General features: G+C 43.8%; 1 protein-coding gene across 7 annotated transcripts in view; it reads left to right on the forward strand.

Annotated features, from left to right (window-relative positions):
* Nucleotides 1–26,178, forward strand: part of DPP6 (dipeptidyl peptidase like 6) — an 863,093-nt gene that overhangs the window by 627,715 nt on the left and 209,200 nt on the right. The gene's annotated exons all lie outside the window — the stretch shown is intronic.

Here is a 26,178-nt window from a genome sequence, read left to right on the forward strand (position 1 = left end):
TTGATTTCCGCTCGAATTGCATGCCCAGAATGTTTGTGGATAATACAGCTTTTAGTGACTGAATTTTAAAATATCCTGGCAGCTTTTCTGTATTCTGTCCCATATCCATAGCTTTTTGGATATAAAGAATAATAATTAAAAAAAAATAAACCATAGTCTTGTGCAAGTTCTTCTGGTAATCTGAATAACCAGTGGAGTTTGTGTAATTGGTAATAAAAGAAATAGAGGAAAGTAAATGAGGAGAAAAGTGGTTTTGCTGAGTGACACAGTGAGATATTAAATAGAGAATTCTTAATTGCTTTTGTTATGAATGGCTATTATTGTAATGAGGCGGCAAGGGAAAAAAATTGCCCAGATCCTTTTTAAAGCTATTTGTTCTTCATTTCCAATTTAGCAGTCCATTACTGTGTGTGAGCTAGTTAAGAACAATTATATCCAGGAAATCCAAGCTGATTTATATGGACCAAACTACTAGAGTTTTCTGCACAACAATTGGGACTTAGGGACTTTTATGGCTGGTACAACAGGCACTATTACTTATTTTGCAGCTAAAGCAGTTCATTTTATATTGCTGAAAACTATAAAGAATTAATCATTGTTGTAATTAGAGCTGGTCCCACTGTTGATGATAGTTTATTTGGTGAATTAAGCCTTTTGTTCTGTTTTCAAGTTGTCATAGAGCCCATGATCATTTACAAAGTTTTTGTTTGTATCTTTAATGTAGCATTTCATGACAAAAAGTTTGTGAACGAATGCCAGCTCCTATAGGCTACTCACAAACTGTTGCACTTAGTTATTTACTGTTTGGAATTGACTATGTAAATAGCTTTACTGGTCACATGGTATTCCTTCTGTGGAGCCATGACTGACCAAAGCATATAAGCACATGCTGAACTTCAAGCACAAGCAGCCTTCAGCACGTGCTTTCTTCATTCTGGGCCTAGATGATTTAATTTTTGTATAAACTACTTCTCTGTCCACCCAGAAATAAAACTGGGCCGTTTTGCTATTCAATGAATTTTGTTTCTCGATTAAATAACTCTCAGCTTTGGGTCTAGAACTTGTGAAAAATTGTGCCAACACCACCTCACTCACATGAATATTTTCCAGGCCTAGATTTGTGTTTTTGACTCCAATCACACACTTCTCCTACTTTAAATAGACATTTAAAAATTAATAAAATAATAACAATATATTTGTTGCCTTCAAAGCACTAATATGGAAGATGGATTCTCCTGTTGCATTGGAGGATGTGTGTTAAGCTAGTGCTGACTTGAGTTCTGGGTTTGTTTTTATGGCTTCTGATATGGGAAGCGAGTCCAATCTGGGACTTGAAAATGGGATTGGACGTCTTGCAAATGTAGTCATTGTTGGGGGGTGGGTTTAAGGCGTTGGCCTTACGAAATGCTTTCTTCTTCTGCAGACACCTCACACACCTCTCCTCAAAAGTGTCTGGGTCTGTGTGGCGGGGCAACAACTCACCGGTGCGGCGCCTCCTGCTGGGTGTCTCGGGAATTAGCTCTTCCAGCCCAGAGCACCCTCTGCAGGGCTGTGTCTCACCTGCTGCTGGCCCCCATGTCCCTCACAGACCCCGGTGCCCTTTACGTCAGTTTTGCCCCCAACAGTAACCCACAATCTGGGTCTCCCATCCAGGGAAATCCCCAGCCCTCTAAACCCACCTTCTGTCAGTGGCTACTGCCAGGCATCATCTAGCTCCCGCTCCCTGGAGACGACTGCAGTCTGTAAACCACTCATCATCAGCAAGGGGGTTAGGGCCTGCTGCCTTTGCCTATCTCTGGGCTTGCTCCCCTGCAGCTCAGGTATCTTTTTGGCCTTTTTTTAGCAGGCCTGGCTTTTACTAGGCTGGAGCTCCCTCTGCCCTTCCTCAGCACTGCTCCACCTCAGGTACCCTTCTCACCTCCCAGGCAGCCAGGTCCTTCTCTCTCAGAAAGCTAGAGAGAGAGTATGTTAGCCTCTGGCCCTCAGCCCTCTTATAGGGCCAGCTCTGGCCTGATTGGGGTGTGGCCCCATCTGTGGATGCTTCCCCCAATCAGCCTAGCTTTTCCCCACCACAACCCTCTCCAGGGCTGCTTTAACCCCTTCAGGGCCGGGGCGGGGTGACCACCCCACTACAGTCTGTCCAGTGCAACAGGTTTCCAGGTTCTAATTTCTATCTTTTGTGCTCTTCATGGCCTTCAAGGTGTCTTTATATCTGAGAATGGGTTGACCCTTAGTGTGGGTTCTTGTGCTCACTTGGCTATAAAGCACCTCTTTCAGTATATGGGAGATCTCCATGCGGACTCCATGTCTGACCCAGCGAAGCTAAGCCCTGATGAGCACACTCTTGATGCCAGGGATTTGGCACCTCTCAAGGACTTCAGTATGGGGGATCCTGTGCTGCCACTTGGTGTTGCAGGTGGATCTTAGGCAGCGAGGATGGATGCTCTCCAGCTGTTCATGTGGCGTCGGCAGAGCGTCCATGTTTTGCAGCCATAGAGAACTGAGGTGAGCACAACAGCAAGGTAGATTTTTATCTTGTTTCAGAGGCAAACTCCACGTTCCCTCCAGGGCCTGGCCTTTGCTAGGCACTGAGTGATCTCATCATCCAACAGGGTGTTACTGCAAAGTATGCTACCCATGTAGAAGAATTTCCTGACCTACTTAATGGGTGTGTTGTCAGCTTGTGATGCTGGTGGCCTGGTCCTGAAGTGCATGACCTCCATCTTTTTCAGGCTGACTGTGAAACCAAAGCATTTTGAGGCATAGCCAGAGTGGTCCATGATAAATTGATTGTCTTTGAGCATGTATGCAATGAGAACAGAGTCATCAGCAAACAGGAGCTCTCTTAGTAGCTGTTCATTACCTTAGTGTGGGCCCAGAGTCACTGTAGATTGAACAGATGCCCATCTAGTCTGAACCAGATGTATACACCTCTGTCAAAGTCCTTGAATGCAAATAAAAGCATGGCAAAAAAGACGATGACAAAGAGGACTGGAGCCATTATGCATCCTTGTTCAGTGCCATTAGTGATAGAGAAGGCTTCTGATGAGTTACCACACTCCATCACCCTGGCTATCATGCCATTGTGAAATGAGTGGATGATAGCACTCGTCTTCTTTGCACAGCCAAATTTATGAAGGAGTTTCCATAGGCCCTCACAATTCACCATGTCAGAGGCCTTCGTCAAGTCAACAAACACCATGTACATATGCTTGTTCTGTTCACAAAATCATGTCCAGGGTGCCACAGCCAGCATGAAAGCCACACTGTGACTCTGGATATACTGAGTTCACTAGGTGAGAGACAACCTTTTGAGGACAACCCATGCAAGGATCTTCCCCACTATGGACAGCAGTCAGAGTTCGTGATGGTTGTCACAGCTAGATATGCTTTCCTTCCTTTTTTATAGATGGACTGTGAAAGCATCCTTATAGTCCTAAGGCACTGTACCCTGTTCCTATATAATCTTGAAAAAGCTGGTGAATTTTCTGACCAGGTGTGCACCTCCACATTTGTACTCTTCAGGTGGAATACCATTGAGGCCTGCAGACATGCCCATGGAGAGAGGCTTGATGGCTTTAGTATCCTCATCTAAAGAGCCATGGACAGCTCCTTCAGGACAGGATGCTGCGAGTGTGAGTTAGTGACTTCATTGGATGTAGTGTCTTGACAGTTCAGGAGACTATCAAAGCACTCTTCCCATGAGAGAGAACATTGCCTTTGTCTGTGAGAAGCTAGTTACCATCTACTATGAGGACAGGGGCTGTACCATTGGATTTGGTGCCATACACAGCACAGAGACCTTTGTGGAATTCCTTCATGTCATACTTATCAGCTGCTTCCTGCAGTCCTGCAGCCTTCTCTTCGCATCAGTGGTTCTTCATTAGCTTTAACTGGGTTTGTAGCATATGTTTGGCCTCCTTCATTGCTGATTTCTTGTCTAAGATGTAGGTTTTGTGTGTTGTGTGCATGGTCTTCAGTAGCCAGTCTATCTCAGCATCATTCTCATTGAACCACTCTTGGTGTTTCTGTCTTACAAAGCCAAGAACCTTGGATACAGAATTATATGTGACAACTCTGAACTTCTGCCAGATTGTCTCAATGGCTGAGGAGTTCTCTGGGACCTCAGCTAACAGCCTCTAGTGTCTGTTCCAACTTTGCTTGTTTGCTGGGGTCATTCATGTCAGCCACATTGATCTTCTTTGGTGGTCTGAGGCATCTTCTGGGGCACTTTGGTGAGGAGTGTAGTGATATGATGCTTCTCACAAGCTGATGGTCTGACCAGCATCCAGTACTTTTCAAAGAGCAGGTGATGTACACATCTTTAATGTCTTTAGACCATACAATTGCATAGTTCAGCAAGTGCCACTGTTTTGACTGGTATACATCCATGTTGGCTTATATTTGTTGGCACTCGGAGAGAAGAAGTTGGCTGTTGGAGTTTGACCTTCCAGTGCTGTGATGGCCTAACACAATGATCCATGTGTCAGTTGAGTCCTACACAATCAGTAAAGTTTCCAAAGATGATGAGCTTGTCCTGGTGTGCCTTTGGTGAGATCTTCAAAAAGTATCTCATTGCTCTCATTTATGAGAGTCATTGTCCATGTCATAAACAGATAGTTAAGGGTTAATGCCTCTTTTACCTGTAAAGGGTTAAGAAGCTCAGTAAACCTGGCTGACACCTGACCAGAGGACCAATAAGGGGACAAGGTACTTTCAAATCTTGGTGGAGGGAAGTCTTTGTTTTGGGTGTTGTTCGCTCTTGGGACTAAGAGGGAACAGACATCAATCCAGGCTGTCCACATCTTTCTGAATCAGTCTCTCATGTTTCAAAATTGTAAGTAACAGCCAGGCAAGGCAGATTAGTTTTATTTTTGTTTACTCAACTTGTAAATGTCCCTTTTTTGCTGAGAGGTTTTTACCTCTGCTTGCTGTAACTTTGAACCTAAGGCTAGAGGGGGTTCCTCTGTGCTATATGAATCTGAGTACCCTGTAAAGTATTTTTCCATCCTGATTTTGCAGAGATGATTTTTTTACTTTTCTTTCTTTAATTAAAAGCTTTCTTTTTAAGAACCTGATTAGTTTTTCCTTGTTTTAAGATCCAAGGGGTTTGGATCTGTATTCACCAGGGAATTGGTGAAGTCCCTCAAGGCCACCCAGGGAGGAGAGAGTTTTGGGACAGGAAGTGCTCCAGACACTGAAATTTCTGGATGGTAGCAGAGTTACCAAATCTAAGCTAGTAATTAAGCTTAGAAGTGTCCATGCAGGTCCCCACATTTGTATCCTAAAGTTCAGAGTGGGGAAGGAACCTTGACAGTCCATGTGTAAGCACTGATAATGGTGGCATACTATTCTCTGGATAAGTTTTATAAAGTCAATCATTGAGTTCCTTGGGGAGCAAGTCAACCTTGTGGGCAATGACAGACTATGCCCTAACCCCAACTATCTCAGTTCATCCTTGGCCTGTAGGAAATGTAGCCTGCTCCCACTTCCTCAAAGATTCTCGTCAGGCAGTCTGGTTTCACTGAGGGCAGCAACGTTTATGTTATACCTCTCCAGTGTTTTGGCAAGTAGGGCTGTTCTTCATTCCAATCTTTGGTCACTGTCGAGAAGAATTCTGACATTCCATGACCCAACCTGTGAATCTTTGTATTTTGTCGACCGCTGAGTGGGATGACCAGCCAGGAATGGTAGCCTGTTGGGTATGGAAAGGGCCAGCTATGTTTAGGTTTCCTTTTCAGTCCCCTTTTCCCAGACTGGGGAGAGCAGCGCTGTGCCTAAAAAGGCCTGCTCTATCACCTCAGGGGGATACTGGCTCCAGATCTGCCCTGATCTGTGGAGAATGACCATCACTCTGAGGCTGCCAGTGTGCAGGGTTGTGATGACGAGACTGCCAGCAGCATCCTCTGCCTGTCCCTAACACCCCTTCCCCATCACTGCAGGACTCTGGTGAGTTGATTAGGTTAAATAAGTTAAATGAATTGAATGAGTTAGCTGAACAACCTGCACTATGAATGGATTTAAGTGAGAAAGGTTTGTGCAGAGCCTTTCCCACTTTCTTGTGCAAGCAGCTGGTGCAGTAGATTGCCACAAGCAGCTAACGTGGATGCAGGATTTGTATTCAGAGTTGTCCTCCTGGATGAGCTGCCAACCTGAGTTAAAGAACCTCATCTGCCCGTAAATGTAATGATTGGCCAGTGACTGCACATCATCAACAGCGCTGGAACCGAGGGAGGGAAACAGAGGGGCTGCCCCCACACACTTATAAAAGAGGAAGGGCCATCTTCCCACTTTTTAGCAAAAAGACTTCTGCCAGGGTTTGTGACCTGCCGCAGCCTTTCAGCACTATGCAGGCAGGAAGGGACAGGAGCTGCTTCCAGCTGCAAGGAGGAGGAGAGAGACCTGTGTCTTTACAGAGCTCATCCCTTCCTGTCTCCCTTCCCCCTGTGGCTGAAAGGCAGCTAACACCTCCAGGTGAGCTCTGCTTAACTCCTGCCCCGTTTGTCCTCCTGCTTCCTGTGCTGATCTGGCAACTCCTACCTCTCCTCAGCCCACCCCTCCCTCCTCAGCTGACCAGGCAGCCCACATGCCTGCCCATGGCATAGAGACATCACTGGGCTGTGGTTTGTTCACAGAGTGAGTCGCCCTAGTTCAGCCAGTGCATTGCCGCACCACGTTCAATCGCCTCCCCCCTGTAAGAGGTGCTGTGTTGCAAGGAAGGACTGGTGACTGCGCTGCCGCCCCCTCTATGTACACGGTGGTGGTGGATGTGGGCAGCATGGTGCTGCGCTGCCACATCTACAACAAGGCAGCCACAGTCAGGGGCTCCAGCAGGAAGAAGTTGAATGGAGAGAAGAAAGGAGCAGGCTGCTGTGGGTAGGGGGAGAAAACTCAGCCCCACTCACTGCTACATGCTGTGGGGGTCGTCTTCTTCCCCTTCTCCTCCCCTGTCCCGTTCCGCCCATGGGCACGGTGTAACCCATGCACCATCCCCCCCATGTGCATCTTGAAGATGAGGCCTTGCCTTCACTCCCTCCCCTAGCCCTGCCATGCATTGGCCAGACCCAGACCATGGACAAACTCCGCCCTCCACACCCCCGGAGAGGGGCTTTCCTCACCTTGTTGTGGTGGTGGCTCAGACACTGCCTCTCTCAGCAAGGTGAATTCCTACGGTGCGGGGCTCCATTCCAGCAAACCCCAGCTCCTCCTAGTACAGGCTGCTCCTTTTCCCACTCCCACTAATGGTGCCAGAACCAGGGGGGCCAGGAGGTCATGGACTCCCCCACACTTCTACAAAGGTTCTGGTGCCCTTGCTGCATATATAATGCAGGTGTCATAACCTTAGTCCCAGATTTGGACCTTAGCGTCCAAAATATGGGGGTTAGCATGAAAACCTCCAAGCTTAGTTACCAGCTTGGACCTGGTACTTGCTGCCACCACCCAAAAAATTAGAGTGTTTTGGGGCACTCTGGTCCCCCTGAAAAACCTTCCCTGGGGACCCCAAGACCCAAATCCCTTGAGTCTCACAACAAAGGGAAATAATCCTTTTCCCCTTCCCCCCTCCAGGTGCTCCTGGAGAGATACACAGACACAAGCTCTGTGAAACTACACAGAGACTCCCCCCTCTCTGTTCCCAATCCTGGAAACAAAAAGTACTTTCCTATTCTCCCCAGAGGGAATGCAAAATCAGGCTAGCAATCCAGCACACAGATCTCCCCGATTTCTTCCTCCCACCAATTCCCTGGTGAGTATAGACTCAATTTCCCTGAAGTAAAGAAAACTTCAACAGGTCTTAAAAGAAAGCTTTATATAAAAAGAAAGAAAAATACATACAAATGTGCTCTCTGTATTAAGATGATACAACACAGGGTCAATTGCTTAAAAGAATATTGAATAAACAGCCTTATTCAAAAAGAAGACAAATCAAAGCACTCCAGCACTTATATTCATGTAAATACCAAAGAAAAGAAACCATATAACTTACTATCTGATCTCTTTGTCCTTACACTTAGAAACAGAAGATTAGAAAATAGAACTACTTCTCCAAAGCTCAGAGGAAGCAGGCAGGCAGACAAAAGACTCAGACACACAATTCCCTCCACCCAAAGTTGAAAAAATCCGGTTTCCTGATTGGTTCTCTGGTCAGGTGTTTCAGGTGAAAGAGACATTAACCCTTAGCTATCTGTTTATGACACGCCCCCCAAATTGCAGACAGTGGGGAAGCTCACTGGCGGCAATTTCCTTCTAGAACTTGAAAATAACCAGGGTAATACAACACATGCACCTTTACATATACCACTAAGTAAATAACTAACAGACTTTTACATTTTAAGAACACTTTTTAACTACTGGATTCTGGGAAACTCTCACGGGAGAGTGCATCAGCAACTTTGTTAGAAGCTCCTGTGATGTGTTGAATTTCAAAATCAAAATCTTGGAGAGCTAAACTCCAACGAAGAAGTTTCTTGTTGTTCCCCTTGGCAGTATGAAGCCACTTTAGTGCAGCATGGTCAGTTTGTAGTTGGAACCGCCGTCCCCAAACATATGGGCGTAGCTTTTCCAGGGCGTACACAATGGCATAGCATTCCTTTTCACTGACTGACCAGTGACTTTCCCTCTCAGACAGTTTCTTGCTGAGGAACACGACAGGATGGAAGTTGTGATCTGTTGCTTCCTGCATGAGCACTGCTCCTATACCACGCTCAGATGCATCTGTGGTTACTAGGAATGGCTTGTCAAAATCCGGGGCCCTGAGTACAGGGTCAGACATGAGTGTTGCCTTAAGTTGGGTAAAGGCCTTTTGACACTCATCAGTCCACTTAACTGCATTTGGCTGGGTCTTTTTGTCAGGTCGGTCAATGGGGCAGCGATTTGGCTGTAGTGTGGTACAAATCGCCTGTAGTATCCGGCCAAGCCTAAGAAGGATTGGACCTGTTTCTTTGACCTTGGGACAGGCCACTTTTGGATAGCATCCACCTTGGCCTGTAGGGGGTTTATGGTTCCTCGACCCACCTGGTGCCCCAGTTAAGTCACTCTGTTTTGGCCTATTTGACACTTTTTGGCCTTAACAGTTAGTCCTGCCTGCCTGATGCGCTCAAAGACCTTTTCCAGGTGGAGTAGGTGTTCGGGCCAGGAGTCGGAAAAAATGGCCACATCATCGAGGTAGGTAACTGCAAATTCTCCCAGTCCAGCTAGTAGACCATCTACCAGCCTCTGGAAGGTGGCGGGTGCATTTCGAAGGCCGAAAGGAAGGACATTGAATTCATACACCCCCGCATGGGTGACGAATGCTGACCTCTCCTTGGCAGGTTCATCTAGCGGTACTTGCCAGTACCCCTTGGTTAAGTCTATTGTAGAGATGAACTGGGCACGTCCCAACTTCTCCAATAGCTCCTCGGTGCGTGGCATTGGATAGTTGTCCGGACGAGTTACCGCATTTAGCTTACGGTAGTCCACGCAAAAGCGTATTTCCCCATCTGGTTTGGGTACCAGAACCACTGGAGATGCCCATGCACTGGTCGATGGGCGGATTATACCCATCTGTAGCATGTTTTGGATCTCCCGTTCTATAGCAGCTTGGGCATGAGGAGACACTCGGTAGGGTGGGGTTCTGATTGGGTGAGCATTACCTGTATCAATGGAGTGGTATGCCCGTTCAGTCCGTCCTGGGGTGGCTGAGAACAATGGGGCGAAGCTAGTGCACAGCTCCTTGATTTGTTGCCGCTGCAGACGTTCCAGGGTGGTTGAGAGGTTCACCTCTTCCACGCCACCGTCTTTTTTCCCGTCGTAGTAGACACCGTCAGGCCACTCAGCATCATCTCCCTGGACTGTAAACTGACAAACCTGTAAATCTCTGGAATAGAAAGGCTTGAGAGAATTAACATGGTACACTTTAGGCTTTAGTGAGGAATTGGGAAATGCTATGAGGTAATTTACATTTCCCAGGCGCTCTTGGACCGTGAATGGCCCTTCCCATGATGCTTCCATCTTATGGGCCTGTTGCGCCTTCAAGACCATAACCTGGTCTCCTACCTTGAAGGAACGTTCCCTGGCATGTCTGTCATACCAGGCCTTTTGCTCTTCTTGAGCATCCTTTAGGTTCTCTCTAGCAAGGGCTAAAGAGTGTTGGAGGGTGTTTTGTAGGTTGCTTACAAAGTCCAGAATGTTAGTTCCTGGAGAAGGCGTAAACCCCTCCCATTGCTGCTTCACCAACTGTAATGGCCCCTTAACCTCGTGACCATACACAAGTTCAAATGGTGAAAACCCCAAACTGGGATGTGGTACAGCCCTGTAGGCAAACAGCAACTGCTGCAACACTAGATCCCAATTATTGGAGAATTCGTTGATGAATTTTCGTATCATGGCCCCCAAAGTTCCATTGAACCTTTCCACCAGGCCATTGGTTTGATGGTGGTACGGGGTGGCAACCAAGTGATTCACCCCATGAGTTTCCCACAGTTTTTCCATAGTCCCTGCCAGGAAATTAGACCCTGAATCTGTAAGGATGTCGGAGGGCCAACCTACCCTGGCAAAGATGTTGGTTAGGGCCAGGCACACAGTGTTAGCCCTGGTGTTGCCTAGAGCTACTGCTTCTGGCCATCGGATAGCAAAGTCCACTAAAGTTAGTACGTACTGTTTTCCTCTGGGCGTCTTTTTTGGAAAAGGGCCCAGAATATCCAAGCTACTCGCTGAAATGGGACCTCAATTATGGGGAGTGGCTGGAGAGGGGCCTTGACCTGGTCTTGAGGCTTACCCACTCTTTGGCATACCTCACAAGACCGGACATACTTGGCAACATCCTTGCCCATCCCCTCCCAGTGGAAGGACTTCCCCAACCGGTCCTTGGTTCTGTTCACCCCAGCATGGCCACTGGGATGATCATGGGCTAAGCTTAAGAGCTTCCCCCGGTACTTAGTTGGAACCACCAACTGTTTTTGCGGCTGCCATTCTTCCCGGTGTCCACCAGAAAGAATTTCCTTGTATAAAAGTCCTTGGTCTATAACAAACCGTGATCGATTAGAAGAGCTGAGAGGCGGTGGGGTGCTCCGTGCCGCCGCCCAAGCTTTCTGAAGGCTGTCATCTGCTTCCTGCTCAGCCTGGAACTGTTCCCTTGAGGCTGGGGTCACCAGTTCTTCCTCAGACTGTGGACTTGGGCTTGGTCCCTCTGGAAGCGATGTAGGTGATGGGATTGTTTCCGTTGCTGGTGAACCGCTCTCCGCTGGTGCACCTGAGGGTATTTCAGGCTCTGGCTGAGCCTTTTGGGTATGGCTGTGTTTTGCTTCTGCCAGTTTTGGCTCGCTGGCGCCCTCTGGCGTTGAGGTTGAAGATGTGGTTGCACTTGCTGGTTGCTGTTCCAGTTCCGGGCCTGGGACTGGAGATGCTGTGGCTGTTTCAGTGGTAGGCATGGAATCCGGGTCCACTACCTCTGTCTGGGTCTCTGGTAACACAGACGGGGCCTCTGTGGACGGCTCAGGAACAGGAATGGGTCTGGAAGCTTGCCTGGTTTGGCTACGGGTAATCATTCCCACTCTCTTGGCCCGCCTCACCTGGTTGGCCAAGTCTTCCCCCAGTAGCATGGGGATAGGATAATTGTCATAGACTGCAAAAGTCCACATTCCTGACCAGCCTTTGTACTGGACAGGCAGTTGAGCTGTAGGCAAGTCTACAGCTTGTGACATGAAGGGGTAAATTGTAACTTTGGCCTTTGGGTTGATGAATTTGGGGTCAACGAAGGATTGGTGGATAGCTGACACTTGTGCCCCCGTGTCTCTCCACGCAGTAACCTTCTTTCCGCCCACTCTCAAATTTTCCCTTCGCTCCACGGGTATTTGAGAGGCATCTGGGCCTGGGGATCTTTGGTGTGATGGAGGTGTAATGAATTGCACTCGCATGGTGTTCTTGGGACAGTTGGCCTTGATATGTCCCAGTTCATTACACTTAAAGCATCTTCCATCTGATGGGTCACTGGGCCGAGGTGAGTTACTGGAGACTGGTGAGGTTGAAGGGTAGGGTATCTGTGGCTTTACTTGGGCGGTATGTGGGGTCTTTGGCTGTCCTCGGTTGTAGGGTTTATGGTCGGTGTGCCCCCTGGGGTAATCATTCCCCTTGACAGTAGCTTTCTTACTTTCTGCCAGTTCCATCCATTTGGCTCCAATCTCCCCCGCCTCAGCGATATCTTTGGGATTTCTATCTTGTATGTACCGTGTGATGTCTTCAGGAACACCATCCAAGAACTGCTCCATTTGTATGAGGAGGTTCAGTTCTTCCAAGGTTTGAATGTTGTTTCCTGTTAACCAGGCCTCATAGTTTTTTGCAATGTAGTAGGCGTGTTTGGGAAATGACACCTCTGGTTTCCACTTTTGGGTTCTGAAACGCCGACGGGCATGATCTGGGGTTATCCCCATCCTGTATCTGGCCTTGGTTTGAAAAAGTTTATAGTCATTCATTTGCCGCTTAGGCATTTCAGCTGCCACCTCTGCTAAAGGTCCACTGAGGTGTGGCCTTAATTCTACCATGTACTGGTCTTCCGGGATGCTGTACCCAAGACAGGCTCTTTCAAAATTTTCCAAGAAGGCCTCGGTGTCATCACCTGCCTTGTAGGTGGGAAATTTCCTGTGCTGTGGAGCAATAACTGGCGCCGGGTTGTTAGGGTTGGCTGGCACATGCAGCCCAGCTTTTGCCAAGTCCAGTTCATGTTTTCTCTGTTTTTCCTTCTCTTCATTTTCTTTTTCCATTTGTTTTTGTTGTTTTTCCATTTCTTTTTGGTGTTTTTTCCATGTCTCGGCGGTGGGCCGCCTCATCTTCTTCTAGTTTTCTTTTGTGTGCTGCCTCTTGGGCTGCCTGTTCTCTTTGGAAGGCTGCCAGTTTCATGTTTTCTTCCTTTTCTTTTATCTCCATCTCTTTTTGTTTTATTTCTAGTTCCTGTTTGTGTTTTTCCATCTGTCGCCTGTGTTCAGCTTCTTTGAATTGGTCTTCGGCCTCCATTTTTGTCCTGGTAGACATGGTTCCTGTTTTCTTGTGTTGGGGGGCCCTCCGGTGTTTATCTTCTGAACTGCAGGCTCTGTTCCCTCCTGGAGTCTGCCTAGCAACAGTGCTTTTTTCCCTTTCTCTCTCTAGCTAATGTTCAATGAAGGGAAACCAGAAAAACCACTTTATTTGCATGCATATAAGTGCTGGTACTTGCCTCCTAATGGGAGGGCTATTGCATGACAAAAGACCCTCAACAGTCTCTTAATGGCTTCTCGCTTAACATGCAAACCACAAACTGCTAGAGAGAGCAGAAAAAAAAATTCTCTCTGGTTCCCTTTTAAAACCAAACTGTTTCTCTCTGCTAAAAAGCCCTTAGCAGAGAAAAGAAAAATATAATATTCCTACTGGCTTCTGGATTCTGTCTAGATCCGACCGCTGCTACACCATGTCATAACCTTAGTCCCAGATTTGGACCTTAGCGTCCAAAATATGGGGGTTAGCATGAAAACCTCCAAGCTTAGTTACCAGCTTGGACCTGGTACTTGCTGCCACCACCCAAAAAATTAGAGTGTTTTGGGGCACTCTGGTCCCCCTGAAAAACCTTCCCTGGGGACCCCAAGACCCAAATCCCTTGAGTCTCACAACAAAGGGAAATAATCCTTTTCCCCTTCCCCCCTCCAGGTGCTCCTGGAGAGATACACAGACACAAGCTCTGTGAAACTACACAGAGACTCCCCCCTCTCTGTTCCCAATCCTGGAAACAAAAAGTACTTTCCTATTCTCCCCAGAGGGAATGCAAAATCAGGCTAGCAATCCAACACACAGATCTCCCCGATTTCTTCCTCCCACCAATTCCCTGGTGAGTATAGACTCAATTTCCTTGAAGTAAAGAAAACTTCAACAGGTCTTAAAAGAAAGCTTTATATAAAAAGAAAGAAAAATACATACAAATGTGCTCTCTGTATTAAGATGATACAACACAGGGTCAATTGCTTAAAAGAATATTGAATAAACAGCCTTATTCAAAAAGAAGACAAATCAAAGCACTCCAGCACTTATATTCATGTAAATACCAAAGAAAAGAAACCATATAACTTACTATCTGATCTCTTTGTCCTTACACTTAGAAACAGAAGATTAGAAAATAGAACTACTTCTCCAAAGCTCAGAGGAAGCAGGCAGACAGACAAAAGACTCAGACACACAATTCCCTCCACCCAAAGTTGAAAAAATCCGGTTTCCTGATTGGTTCTCTGGTCAGGTGTTTCAGGTGAAAGAGACATTAACCCTTAGCTATCTGTTTATGACAGCAGGTTGCCCTTATATTGCCATCGCGAGGCATGTCTTTCATTGCAGTTCTCTCTGTTGACACTAATGCGTTAAAGACTTTGTCATAACCCTAGCAGGGAGGCCTAGCAGGTACCTCACACTTATCCAAGATGTGACCCAAGATTAATGGAGGGTGGGAACATCTCACTATTCCCATACAGACCTGTCAGATCTTCCCACTGCCCTAACTAATGTGTGTAAATATTAATAAATCTTCAGAATGTCCCTTTGAGTTAGTTAAGGACTGTTACTATGATAAATATGACCGAAAATTAGATGCTATCACAGCTATCACTAGTAATACTGCTAATACTGTAGCCATGATATTGAATGCAAATTGAAATAGATTTAACCAGTTCAGTTGCATATTGGGACCTAGTCTGTAGCGATAATTATTCCCTTTTATATGGGTGTGAAAATGAAGGTTTTGATACTTGCTTATGGAGGCTAGATCCCTTGTGTACTTGGCACCTGCAAAAATTAAGAGGAATATTGACTATCAGCGAATGCTAATTGCTAAAACTCAGGCAAAAAAAGAGCATTTAGCAAGTTCTGCCTCTAAGCAATCTTTTCTCAGATTATTGCCATTTTCATATCCAGAACATTTTAGCACGACTAAATGTGAAAAAATGTGTACTTGTTACCTACCATAATTACTCACACATTAGCTGAATAAATTACTGCAGCTTTACTCCTACCTACAGAGATTCAGCCTTGAGAATGTCAAACTTTTCATCAGCTGAATTGTTTTGCGAGGATTCTGTCCAGGAACACGTGTGCACGCATCTCAGACAATAATAGTTCTCTTTTCCTGTCTCAGTGAAGGACAATAATCAGTGATTCCCCCCGCCCCCCCTCATTCTTTGTTTTGTTGCCATCAGACTCTCAGCAATTTCATGGAAATCCATGAGCCCAGGCGCCAATCCACTTTTTCTGTCTGCAGCAATGAATCAAGTTTTCTAATCAGTGTTGGATCCCTTCCATGGATATAGCAACTTCAGTCACTTCTTTTAGAATCCATAACTATACGTAGGTCTTATGTCATGTTTTTCATCCATTGACCACAAAGCACTTTGCAAAGGGTAGTCATTAGTCTCTATTTTACAGATGAGGAAACTGAGGCAAAGAGAAGATGGAGCCAAAATTTTCAAAAGAGGCCATTGATTTTCTGTATTTTTGGTTGTCCATCTTGGGACAAAAGTCCTAACTGGGACACAAGTCTTAGAGCTGCTGAGAACTGGCTGCAAGTGTTCAGCTCTTCTGAAAATCAGGGCACTTTCATTTAGATACCTAATTTAGGCACCCAAGTTTGAAAATGTTGGCTTTCATTTCTTGGACCCACTAGTACTTTAACCACCTTATGCCTTTTTTTATTGATAATGCTCCATTTCCCAAGAGCAATAAAGTCACGTCTTTTTGTTTTATCATGTTATTTTATACCCTATTTATAGTGATAGGAATGAACAGAAACACTCCAACTCCATTTACATAACAAAAACTGAGTCTTGAACGCACTAAATTATTGTATTAACAAGAGAGCATTGGAAACACAAATGAGGTTAATTTTGCATGTGATAGTTTATTTTAGATTCAATAGCTGTGGAAGTAGCTATTATTTGAGAATAGTAGAGGCCAGTCAATTGTTAAGACACTAGTTTAAAAGTGCGTTGCTTAATATTGTTAAAATGATGAATCTGATCTATTTACAAATGTGTTACAAAATACTCTCTGCTTTTTCTAATCTCAAAATCACAATGAATAAATTTCCTGATCCCCTTTTTGCAATGCTGGGTGCACAGCATGAACAAAATAGGCAATGGTGATTTTAAAAAGCATCCAACAAAGTGAATTTGAAAAGCAACCCCATGCTTTCAATCACCTTTCCAAAATGGAAGTGTGCAACTTGTGCAGAAAACCAGTGCTTCCCAGTCACGTTGAATTAAGTATGCTGTATTGCCAGTGGGGCATGAGGAGTAATCGGAGGAAGTGACAGATGTTACAGCTACTACAAATTAATCACCGTCCATACAAGAATACCAATATTTCTGTCAGACATAGCAGCATATGGAGTTTTACTTTACTGCATTGGTAGCATACATTAATTGGTTCAGGCTAATTAAAGCTTGATTTACGTTATGGTGCAAGGAAGAGAACACAAATACACAAGTCTTGAGGGACTGATGTTGCCTTTCGGGCCATAGCCATATTTTTACAGCTGTCCTCAAATTTTTTACAAATAACAGCTTTCAAATGTCATATTTTGCAAGTTCTACAGCAAAGAATATTCAGTCAAGAATGCTCACTGCCTCTTCTCTGCCTTCCTTCAGTCACTCATATATTTATAACATTAAAATATTTAACTTGAGCCATCCTGAGATGTACGGATTTCATCTGAGTAACCCCACCATCAAATTGTGGTAACCCTTGTTCCTTCCCGTTATCTCCTCCTGTTGGTCACTCCCATTCTTGTCACATTTAAATTGGAAACTTTCATTTGACCAGCAGCACAGGATCGTGGGAGCAGAACTGGAGGCAGGTTGGACATCTATAAGTTCTTCTGAAGGAGAAGCTGCAGAGTGATTGGAGCAACACGCATTCAGAGCTGGTTTTGAACTATCTTTATTAATTACAAACAAGAAGAAAAGTGCACAAGTGCACCATGTAATTTACTATGCCTGAGCACCATCAGGAGAAATTCATTCAAATTCCTGACAAAGAAAATGTGTCCCTTGATGTTCTCTTCATATTGCTTTGCCCTTAAAAATGACCCCATGCACTGACACAGTTCAGATTGATTATGAAGCATGTCTTGCTTTAAACAAGAAGGTGGGGGGTTTCAGCGGTGCCCCAAGAGGTTAAGCACTCAAATTCCATTGTAATTCAATAGGAGTTGGGTGCCTAACTTCCTTAGGTTCTACTGAAAAAGATCCAGATTAAATTTAGAACCTGTGATTTTTAAAACATGCCCCCAGATGGTGGAAATATAACTTGTTGCAAAAATGTGGGGGAAACTATGAATCCCAAATATAAGCTGTTTTCTTTTAATAAAACAAGTACATGATAAGTGGCTAAAACTGCTCACTGGGAGGAATTCCAGGTGACATTTAATAGACAGCAGCCTTCCATTGCCTCTCTCATCCATTTCTACTGGTTGCTAAAATAGTGCTTTTCAAAACACTAATGGCAAGATTCTGGCTGTTGCAGCATGGGTGAAAAAAGAGAAGAGAATCATAGAAATGTAGGACTGGATGGAACCACAAAATGTCGTCTAATCCAGTCCCCTGCATTCAATGCGGGACTAAGTAATGATAATTCCTGACAGGTGTTTGTCAAACCTGTTAGAGAAAACCTCTAATGATGGAGATTCCACAGCCTCTCTAGGCAATTTGTTCCAGTGTTTAACCACCCTGACAGTTGGGAAGTTTTTCCTAATGTCCAACCTAAACCTCCCTTACTGCAATTTAAGCCCATTGCTTCTTGTCCCATCCTCAGCAGTTAAGGAGAACAATTTTCATCCTCCTCCTTATAACAACCTTTTATGTACTGAAAACTGTTATCATGTTGCCCCTCAGTCCTCTCTTCTCCAGGCTAAACAAACCCAATTTTTTTCAATCTTCCCTCACAGGTCATGTTCTCTAGACCTTTAATCATTTATGTTGCTCTCCTCTGGACTTTCTCCCATTTGTCCACATCTTTCTTGAAGTGTGACGTCCAGACTGGACGCAATACTCCAGATGAAACCTAATCAGCACGGAGTAGAGTGGAAGAATTACTTCGCATGCCTCACAGCACTCCCGCTCATACATCCCAGAATGATACTCCCATTTTTTGCAACAGTGTTACACTATGGATGGATGTAGGGAGCCTTTGCATGGAGGTAGGGGGGCTTTCTTTAGCCTCTGTGTGCCCCTGTGCAGGGACAATCAAAGAGAAAATGTTTGTGCTCCCTAAGTGAAAAGGTTGAAGGGTGGCCAAAGCATGCCACACTCCCATAGCATGTTAGAATGGGGCTGTCTTGTAGCTGGAGGCATTTGCTGGGGGGAGCGCATGCTGCTCCTTTACTTAGATCACAGGCTCTTCAGGGCATGGACCATCTTTTGGTTCTGTGTTTTGTACAGTATCCTGCACAATGGGGCCCTGATCTCTGATTGGGGCCCTTAGCTACTACTGCATTGCAAATAATTAATAACTTCTGAAGGATATGTAGGATCCACTGCTTAGTGGACTTCTAGATTCAGGTCTGCATGCCTTAGCCCTGCATAGACAGTTTCCCTATAGCCCTGGTTGCTGGAATGGTGCACCTCCATTCCTAACCCTGTCATGGCGCTGGATGTACAAACCATGCTAAAACCTCATTCATTTAGCTGTGTAGCTCCATATGACTCATTTGATTTTCAGTAGTAGGTGAAATTTACAATAGGTGGAATAAGGATATGAATACACACTCCCCATATGAACATAGCAACATGAGAATGGCCATACTGGGTCAGATAATGGTTCATCTAGCCCAGCATCCTCTCTGATTACTATAGCCAGTACCGGATGCTTCAGAGGGAATGAATAGAATAGGGCAATTATCAAGTGATTCATCCCATCTTGTCCAGTCCCAGCTTCTGGCAGTCAGAGGTTTTGGGACACCCAGAGCATGGGAATCTAGCCATGACCATCTTGGCTAATAGCCATTGATGGACCTATCCTCCATGAGTTTATCTAATTCTTTTTTTAACCCAGTTATGCTTTTGGCCTTCACCTTGTCCCTTGGCAATGAGTTCCACAGATTGACTGACTGCATTGTGTGAAGTAGTACTTCCTTACATTTGTTTTAAACCTGCTGCCTATTAATTTCATTGAGTGACTAATGGTTCTTGTGTTATGTGAAGGGGTAAATAACACTTCCTTATGCACTTTCTCTATACAAATTATGATTTTATATACCTCTATAATATCTCCCCTTTGTCTCTTTTCCAGGCCAAGCAGTCCCAGTCTTTTTAATCTCTACTCGTATTTTTAATCTCTACTCGTACTGTTCCATACCCCTAATAATTTGTATTGCCCTTCTCTGTACCTTTTCCAATTCTAGTATATCTTTTTTTGAGATGGAACAACCAGAACTCCATGTAGTATTCAAGATGCGGGCGTACCTAGATTTATACAGCAGTATTATGATATTTTCTGTCTTACTATCTATCCCTTTCCCAATGGTTCCTAACAGTCTGTTAGCTTTTTTTGACTGTTGCTGCACATTGAGTGGATGTTTTCAGAGAACTATCCACAATGACTCCAAGATCTCTTTCTTGAGTTGTAACAGCTAATTTAGACCCCATTATTTTGTATGTATAGCTGGGATTATATTTTGCCATGTGCATAATTGGGATTATTTTTTCCAGTGTGCATTACTTTGTTTTATCAAAATTTAATTTCATCTGCCATTTTGTTGCCCACTCACTCAGTTTTGTGAGACCCCTTTGTATCTCTTCACAGCCAGCTTGAGTAATTTAGTATCATCTAACCTTATCTTGAGTAACTTAGTATCATCTGGAAACTTTGCCACCTCACTACATACCTCCTTTCCCACATCATTTCTGAATATGTTGAACAGCACAGGTCCCAGTACAGATTTGTGGCGAACCCCACTATTGATCTTTTCTCCATTTCAAAAACCGAGCATTCATTCCTACCTTTTGTTTCCGATCTTTTAGCCAGTTACTGATCCATGACAGTGCCTTCCTCCTTATCCCATAGCTGCTTATTTTACTTACGAGCTTTTCAAAGGATTTCTGAAAGTCCAGATACATTATCTAGATCACCCTTGGCCACATGCTTGTTGACACCCGCAAAGAATTCTAATAGATTAGTGAGGCGTGATTTCTCTTTACAAAAGCAGTGTTGATTGCTCCCCCACATATCTTGTTCATCTATGAGTCTGGTTATTCTGTTCTTCACTATATTTTCAACTAGTTTGCCTGGTTCTAAAAATAGGCTTACCAGCCTATAATTGCAAGTAAGAATGTTTTAGGTACAGATGTACCATAGCTCGGTTTCTGACTGCCATCTCCATTTTAGGAAATGCACTGTTTGTGTCATTGACTGGATGCGTGAAATTAAAAGCATTATGAACATATATTGACTGCAACAGTTACACAGGAACATGTAGTTTCTTAAAGCATTAAGCTCTTTCACTTTATAAACTAAGGGTTGGATTCTGTCTGGCCCCTTCTCCAAAAGGTCAAAGAAAACTGAGCCAGGGACAAAGAGTAAGCCCTGTGATTTGGGAAGATTCTCTTCAGCAGGTTTGCACACACATAACTGAGGGCAAAATTTAGCAGTAAGTTTTTCAGTGGAAGCAGGGCAATTTTGTTCACACAGCAGAGGCCAACAAATTCTCGTACCTATTTATTCACAATTACAGATACACATCAGTAAAATCAAATCCACAGTGCTGGGGAACTAAAAGCAATATCAAGAAGTCAGGAATAATTAGCCTGTCATGCTAGAGTACAAAGAGGTGCTGTGTATCAATATCAGCAATCAGCAATCTCTCTCTGTAAATATTTTGGTTAGCAAATTAGATTTACTTCAAACAGAAAAGGAGGAATTAAAAAAGAATAATGATAAAAATATGTGATATAAAGCTATGCCTCCCTTTGTTTGGGCAATATAAAACCATTTTTCATTCTGGTTTTCCTTAACTCAAATATATTTTAAAAAACCCTAAATGAAACAAACACACAGAGATTACTGCCCTTACAAAAATTACCAGACACCTCAAAGGTGATTGAAATTTAAAAAATAGAAGAGAAGTTAACTAACTGTGCATGTTCCTCCAAATGGTTGATGGCAAAGGGGTATTCAAGAAAGAACTGATTGGAAATATACTTTTCTATATATTTGTCTGAGAAGAGAGTAGAGGAAAACCCTTATAGAGTCTTGTAGACAGTAATAGGGATGAAATAAATACAGTTTAAATGAAATTACTCTAAAAGCCTATACCTTAATAGAAAATTATATCCCTTCTATTATGGCAGGGTGGTAGTGGTGAAGGCTTCATAGTTGCAACTGAGTTTCTATGTTAAGTCCAATTTTGCCTCCCCCCAAATACATACTCGTCATCTGGGCCTGAAAATTGGTATGTAGAAGTGATTGGGTTTGTTTAAAAATTTGGTCGACAGGAAGACTTTGAGACTGGAGCTCAAAATAGGAAAGATGAGCCCAGGGAAAAGGCATTAGAAAGGCAAAGTTTGAAAGTTGTGAAGTGAAAATCATTCTTTTTTCTGGGCACTGCACAGATACAGAGGCTATTTCTAAACTGCAGCTGGAAGCAAGCCATCCAGTCCAGGTAGACACACTCATGCTAGCTCCACTCAAGCTAGCATGTTAAAAATAGCGGTATGGATGCTGCTGCTCGAGTGGTGACACAGGCTAGTCACCTGAGTCTAAGCCTGCCCGACCCCCTGATCCAAGCTCAGGTGACTACCCCTACCATCACCTCTTCCACAACGTCCGCATTGCTATTTTTAGTGCACTAGCTCAAGGCATGCTGCCAGCTGCAGTGTAGACATACCCATAGGAACAGAGAGGCCCTGCTGTAATAGTTTAAAACCTATTTTTTCTGATCCCCACCATCATCCCCCCACCCACATAACTGAAATCCGAAAAATATATTTAGTGCCCTTCTCTAGAACTCCAAATTTAGCTGCATAAAGAACACTGTTAAATTCGGGTGTTCAGAAACTCCAGTCTTAATTACACAAATGCTCTCCTTTTGCTTGAGTTATGTGACCAATTCCAGGAAATGTGTTGCTCTGTGTTTGTCTTGAACAAGTCTCTTTAATCTCAGTAGCTGCCTGCAGAAATCTGTCTTGATCAGAGATTGTGTTAAAACCAGTAATTAATGCTCCACCTTGGGCAGCTAACGTCCCAGTTTTGGAAAGTATATTTCTATTTTATTCTCCCATTCTCTCATCACAAAGGGCCCTGTCCTGAAAAGGGGAGCAAATCAAAGGGTTTTCTCATATAAAAATGTGCTACAACAGAGTGGAGCCAGAATTCTTAGCCCTAATGTGTTTAAAGTGGAAGAACCCCTGCTTACCTAGTCTGGTACTGCTGCTATGGGGGATAAGCCATGCAGGGAGTATGATTATTATTATTATTATTATTTATTTCCATTATCATAGCTCTTAGGAATCTTAGTCATTGACCAGGACCCAATTGTGCTAGATGCTGTACAAACACAGCACAAAATGACAGTCCCTGTCCACTTGTAAACAAGCAATAACTGGTGGATGCACACCGGTAGATGAGTATGGGGAAACAATGAGACATTATTGGTCAGCGTGATAGGCAATGGTCTCAGTACACCAGCGGCATAACCATTCACCGTGCCCCAGCAATCATCCATGTTCCTCAAGGAAGACACACCACTGTGTCACAAGCATGACGCACAAGAGATGCAGAGTGCCCATGCTCTAGGGTCTTCTCTCTCCTGTTCTGAATTCCATTCTCGGTGTCTCTGAGATGTCACTGAACACATTAACTTTATAGAAGATTTCAGAGCTAGTGTTAATCTTCCCAGATTTTCTTACCCCTGCATATCATTCATTCCTGCCATTTTTATGTATCAAAAAGGACTTTTATACTGAAGCAAAGACTTAAAAAAACAGACCATAGATGAGGACGATGGTTACTCTATATCTTACTCATTTCCATGTTGGTAGCAATTAGTGTGTAGGCCTTTCACTTACAGGATAAAACACAAATTAGCAAACAACTTTGTTTTGTTTTTCTTTTCTTTTCTGCCAGTTTGTTTTTGTCAAAGCAGCAAAGAGTCCTGTGGCACCTTATAGACTAACAGACGATTTGGAGCATGAGCTTTCATGGGTGAATACTCACTTCGTTGAATGCATGTTTTTGTCGCTCATTTCCTGTATTCCACCTCTGACACTGCATCTAGATATTGGTGTTTCAGTTAGCATTTTAATTCTTTACCAAGCCATGTTCTTCCTGCTTGAGTCTACAGCGAAGGCCTAATCCTATTCTCCACATCCTGAAATACATCTAAGGGAGCTGCACATGAACAAGCCAAGAAATAGTCACAGAAATAATCCAAGGTGAAATTTTGCATCTGAGACAGGGAGATGTCCTTGGCCCTATGTCATTCCCCCTAGGGGCGGAGAGGTGGGCCTTAGCCACTATGCTGTCCCCAACGGAGCCAGCCCTCAAGCTATACACCACTTAAGTCCCATCTGTGCCTCCAGTAGGACTTCAGTGATGCATAGACCTTATGCTCCCTCTCTGTGCAGGATGTGAATTTCACTCTTGAGTTATTTCTGTGAATATTTCTTGTTATTCTGTAAGTAGCCCTTAAGTCCCACTGGAAGCCTAGGTGGTATATAAACCTAGTGCTGGCTCCCTGCACAGAGGGGACATCACCTTGGGTGAATAATTTTGCATTATAAATACACTCCAGAAAATTGCAAGCTATTCAGGGACAGTTGGTGAAAGAAAAAAGTGACATGCATTGACTGTGATATTATGTGACTGTGAATTATTCACCCATTCTAGTCAGTAAGAGTATTAAAAGTGAAAGAATTATATAAATCTAAGTTTGGGAGGGCTTCCTGCATTACATTCAGGCCTTGATCTTGCACTGAAATCTCCTTACCTGGAGCCCTGCACCTGTGCAGAGTTCCATTGAAGGTCTGCACTAGCCAACCCCAGTGCAGATTTGGGGGCCTCTGCTTTGGCAGCAAATATTACTACCTAGCTCTTATGTCGTCCTATTCGTAGACCTTAAACTGCTTCACAAAGGAAGTCAGTATCGTTATCCCAGTTTGACAGATGGGGAAACGGAGAGACAGATGGGGGGAATATGGCTTATCCAAGATCCATGGCAGAAACAAATTTGGAGTTTGCTCCATTAAACCACAGTTAAGCTATTACTATTCAGCTGCATGTCTTTGTTCTCATGGCACTAGCATAGTGCTGCAGCATTTGGTTTGCAAAACGTTTTCCCTGCCATTTTAAGAAATGAGTGAACATATTTTTTGTTAATGTTTGGTTTTGTACCAACACCACCACAGCTACCTCATTAAATAAGAAACCTTTATTTGCTGGGTTAACTCCTTGTAATGTACCTTTGTACTTAGTCTTGTGCCATCGAAGTCAATGGGAGTTTTGTGACTGACCAGTCAATATAGGATCTGGCGCTAAATAGGTTTATGTGTCTGTCTGATCCTGCAAGGTTCTGAGGCTTTTGCAAGGAACTTTATGGGTCATTTAACTTTACTGCAATAATTGTTAAGAATGCGTATGTGTAGGTTTTTCTTCACTGACTTTTTAAACTATAACAAATCTGATTTTAACGGGATGAAGCCAAATTCTGAGAAGAATTATGCAAATTATCCAGGTTTACTTTACCTTTTTTGAGTATGCTTGGAAATATTTTAGAATTGTATTGGACTAAATTCTTTCCTAGTGTAACTCCACTGGAGTCAGTGAAGTTACACCAGACACAAATTTGACCCAGTGTATGTGGTTCTGCTAAGAACTCATTAGAGCAGAAGGGCTATAAGAATCTGTCATACAGAGTAGGATTAGCCTACAGAATTAGGTAAGAAACCATGTAGTCATAAAAGAACTGTTGACTCCATAATTAAGGTTGAGTTCTGATTTGCATGTAAAGGGAGGATCGGGTCATAATTCAAAATGATGTGGACAAATTGGAAAAATGGTCTGAGGTAAACAGGATGAAGTTTAACAAAGACAAATGCAAAGTCCTCCACTTAAGAAGGAACAATCAGTTTCACACATACAGAATGGGATGAGACTGTCTAGGAAGGAGTATGGCAGAAAGGGATCTAGGGGTCATAGTGGACCATAAGCTAAATATGAGTCAACAGTGTGATGCTGTTGCAAAAAAAAAGCAAACATGATTCAGGGATGCATTAACAGGTATGTTGTGAGCAAGACATGAGAAATCATTCTTCCGCTCTACTCTGCGCTGGTTAGGCCTCAACTGGAGTAGTGTGTCCAGTGCTGGGCCACATTTCAAGAAAGATGTGGAGAAATTGGAGAGGGTCCAGAGAAGAGGAACAACAATGATTAAAGGTCTAGAGAACATGACCTATGAAGGAAGGCTGAAAGAACTGGGTTTGTTTAGTTTGGAAAAGAGAAAACTGAGAGGGGACATGATAGCAGTTTTCAGGTATCTAAAAGGCTGTCATAAGGAGGAGGGAGAAAACTTGTTCACCTTAGCCTCTAAGGATAGAACAAGAAGCAATGGGCTTAAACTGCAGCAGGGAGGTTTAAATTGGACATTAGGAAAAAGTTCCTAACTGTCAGGGTGGTTCAACACTGGAATAAATTGCCTAGGGAGGTTGTGGAATCTCCACCTCTAGAAATATTTAAGAGTAGGTTAGCTAAATGTCTATCCGGGATGGTCTAGGCAGTATTTGGTCCTGCCATGAGGGCAGGGGACGGGACTCGATGACCTCTCGAGGTCCCTTCCAGTCCTAGAATCTATGAATCTATAGATTCAACCACTTTGTTTTTCATGAAAAATACGATGTGTCCTCCTCAAAGTTGCAGAACTTGCTCTTTGAGACAGAATTAATTTTCTGAAATGTTTACAGGTAAATAATTTAATTAGTTAAAAATAATTAAAAACTACATGATATCATGAAAGGAAAAAGTATTCAAAAAGTAACGTCTTTAAAAATAATTTAAATTTAATGTGAGACTACAAATGCTAAAATGCCTTCATCTTAATGGTGTCTTCAGTGCATGACACCAGTGCAGGGCAGAAGATTGGTTGGGTGCCTTAACTGTGCATTTCTTATCTTGACATGTTTGTATTTATTTTACATGTGACCATAACTCTGA

This window comes from Gopherus evgoodei, chromosome 2 (assembly GCF_007399415.2).
Source record: "Gopherus evgoodei ecotype Sinaloan lineage chromosome 2, rGopEvg1_v1.p, whole genome shotgun sequence".
Lineage (NCBI taxonomy): Eukaryota > Metazoa > Chordata > Testudines > Testudinidae > Gopherus > Gopherus evgoodei.